Here is a 3,586-nt window from a genome sequence, read left to right as displayed (position 1 = left end):
CTAATAACAGATTAACAGCCTACTACGAGTATTACCGTTTTATATTGTTTGGGGTGGTTGTCCCCTTTGTGAGCACCGAAAAATTGCGTAGAATGTGACATTTTGTCTTCTTTTATTTATTGACTAATAAAAAGCATTTTTTTTAGTTTTACTACTATCGTAGTGAATTAGTGATAGAGGATAATGTATACTTGTAGTTATAATATAGCACATAGTATTATGTTATTTGGCCCACAGAATACAAACAGGCCCAATTCTACAATACTCGTACGTAGTTTTATCAAAACCTTATTCCTCTTGTGTCAAAAAAAAAAAAAAAAACCTTTTTTCTCAACTTAGCTAATTATGTGCAAAAATGTATCGTGAACCATGTGAAACATCAAAAAAAACATACGGAGTAGGAGGTAAGCAAAGTATGTCTTGAACAACTTGTGATATTAAAAGTTGAGATTTGGGAAAAGTGTTAACATATTAATTAATGGTAGAGATTATTTTATGCTAAGAACCATTAACATAATTGGGCTTCCCAGCCCGAATTTGCACAAATTGGCCCCATCAGCTTGCACTAGGCAAGCCTCATAATTTGAGGCACTGGACAGTATGATAGGCTAGAACTAGAAAGCCTAGAATACATGATCACCATATAAACTCACACTGTTGGACAGTTGGTAAGCTATCATACTTGTATATATAAGAGGAAAAAAAAAACACCACTAGTAATTTCAATTCATTCTACTAATAATCATTCTTGCCACTTGACAACTTCAATTACATATACTATTTAAAAGTCACATTTAAAATATTATACATCAAATCCTTTGTAGTTTCTACTAATCTAATCTATTCTACTAATCTAATACAGTATTAATTTAATACACCAAAGTCAAGATTTAGCTCACATCATCTTCTTTACTACCTCCTTCAAGAGGTCATCCATTGGAGAATCTTTGAAATTGTGTAAATGAAAAAACTGCATCAAAAATAGTCTAAGACCATCTACAGTAAGAGCAGATTTCAATCCAAAGTAATTTCCTCACCACCAGTCTTCATCACAGCAAGAACCTCCCTATCAGCGTTGAAGATCGGGCCACCGATGCTAATATTTGGAACTCTAACTTGGTGAAACAGTTCCTTTCCTTCAATATGGCTAACTCGACCTTCAACACATAAATGATATTTGCCACTAGAACATGCCAAATAGTATACCACCATACCCCTTAGAACATCAGATTCATTACTAAATCTTACCGGAATTCTAACAATATTAGTAGAAATTTCCTCAAGATATACAAGTACAACATCATTGTCAGTGGAAATGATAGATGAATTTGTTGGTAAAATAACTATTGAAATCAATAACAAATAAAGATTAAAACTTTCCTGAATTGAAGATCTCAAACTCACAGTTGCGCCGCGGAACAAAATTCACTGCCTTAAAAGCGAAATACGCCACCACCAGTACAAGCCACCACCAGTACAAGTTTCCCAGTGACGCACACCCCCCAAGTTTAACGCAACTCTCGTAATTCGTACACTCGAACCCGTAGAGTGGAATTATTCGAGAACTGTTCAGATCTCAAAGGGTAGGTTTGTGTTTGAGTGTTTAGGGTATTTCAATAATGAAATTAACCTATGATTGAAATAATAGCCAAGAAGTAGTATTTATAGGAGTAATAAGAAAAAGGAAATAGAAGCACAAGCCTCACGCAAGGCCCATACCACGGCTGGGCTGGCGAGCTATCGCTCTCTAGCGAGTGAGTTATCGCTCAGCCTTGCCGTAGCCTTCATGAGCTGCGAGCTATCGCTCACTCGCTGGCGAGCTATCGCTCGGACTGCCGCAAGGCTCTGCCAGCAGCGAGCTATAGCTCCCTCGCTCGGGTCTGCCGCAAGGCATTTCCAGCAGCACATAGGCGAGCTCTCGCTCGGACCTGCTGCAGGCCATTGAGAGCATCCGAGCTCTAGCTCTCTTGCTAGCTCGGTCTCGCGCGGCTCACCAACTTGCTTGCTACACCTTTCCCTCGTTAACTCCTTGCACACTCACTTGGTAAAGCTCCGATTTGCATTACTAGAATTGCAAAACTCCAACAGAATTATGCATAACATCTTCTTTATAAAATTTAACTTGAATCTCATTTTCAGCATTAAATTTATCCACCGAGTCTGACGGATCAAACGGAGGGTTTCCGGCGGCGGTGATAATAAGAGAGCATACCTTGTTTTGTGAGGTCCAGGAAGAAATTGCAAACCCCGTTGCCGAGTAGGATTTCCGATGTCGTTTACTCGGACAACTCGTTGTCAGAAGTTTTCTAACATTGATATGAACCACACTTGAAACAACTTCACCAAACAGCTCGTCATGGGCCTCAAGGAATTCCTTATTAAAAAAAAAATTAAAAAAAAAATTAAACTCAATTTAACAAAAACAATGCATTAATTGTAGGAACATAACATACCAATTCCTTAATATCCTTATCATTTCTTTCAATTTGAACCGAAAGATCCCGACATAAATCAAAAACCTAAGGGTTTGTTTGACATTATCGTGGTTTTCTATTTTTTGGTTTTTTGATTTTCAAAATCACACGATATATGTCGTATAATGAATAAAAAATTTAGTCAAACTTATTAAAATTCTTATAATTTAAAAAACTGACAAAAAAAAAAGTGGAAACACCTTTTTCTTGTTTCCTGTTTTTGGTTTTTGGTTTTAAAAAAAGCAAACTGAAAACAAAAAACAATGCCAAATAAAATCTTTGATTTCTTCAATACAAGAACAACTCATTTCTTTCTTCTTCTTCTTCGTTATTAAGTTTAAAGGTTGAAAAGGGGAAGACATGGCTACGGCAAAGAGAAGTTTTTTTTTTTTTTTTTTTTTTTTTCTTAAGTGGGGAGAAGAAGGGTTGAAAAAGGAGGAATACACAGAGAAAAGAGAAAACACAGTAACAAAGACTGTACTATTGTGGGGAGACTAAAGTGTAGTGTACCCTTGCATTTTATATATTATATTAAAAACATATTAAATATATAATATAAGAAAAAATATATTTAAAATACGGGAAATTTATTTTGATGTTGTAACTTTGACACTGTTCTTTTGAGCTGTTGTGGTCTGTTGTGAACTTGTGGTCAGATCTGCTCAACTGAACCTTGCTTAGCTTTGCTCTACTGAGTATTAATAATCCACTAACACTTGTTCTGCCTGTTGACACTTGCTCTACTTTGCTGAAATCTGATATTCTCTGCTCTGTTGGGAAGCTCAAAAGAACAGGGTCTTACTCTTATATGTCGATGGCAACGCAATGTGGCAAGCTATTATGGGGTTTACTTTGTCAAGCTATAGAGGTTACTCGTTTAGTGTTATGGGGATTATTCGGTTAGTATCATAGGGGTTATTCCATCAGTGCTCTAGGAGCTACTTTGATCTTTTGCAAGCAGTTATTCGGTGAGGCCAGTCACGCAAAAAGCGTGCCGCACATTTTTTTTTTTTAATGATTAGAAAAGTGAAAGTTGTTTAGAGGGTAGTCCCTAAAAAATGCATATAATTGAAAGGTTGGGGATTTTGAGAGCTATGGTGAATTGTTGATAA

The 3,586-nt window shown here is 36.4% G+C and overlaps 1 long non-coding RNA gene across 1 annotated transcript; it reads right to left on the bottom strand.

The window, feature by feature from the left end:
* Positions 1–689: 689 nt before the first annotated feature.
* Positions 690–3,216, bottom strand: LOC110722319. The gene is made up of 2 exons (XR_002511569.1): positions 2,454–3,216; positions 690–2,374 (listed from the first exon to the last, which is right to left on the bottom strand). It is a non-coding gene; the product is annotated as an uncharacterized LOC110722319 (long non-coding RNA).
* Between the last annotated feature and the right edge of the window lie 370 nt (positions 3,217–3,586).

This window comes from Chenopodium quinoa, unplaced genomic scaffold (genome assembly GCF_001683475.1).
Source record: "Chenopodium quinoa cultivar QQ74 unplaced genomic scaffold, ASM168347v1, whole genome shotgun sequence".
NCBI lineage: Eukaryota > Viridiplantae > Streptophyta > Magnoliopsida > Caryophyllales > Amaranthaceae > Chenopodium > Chenopodium quinoa.
The sequence above is the reverse complement of the archived record's forward strand: the minus strand, read 5'-3'. Positions and strand labels throughout refer to the sequence as shown.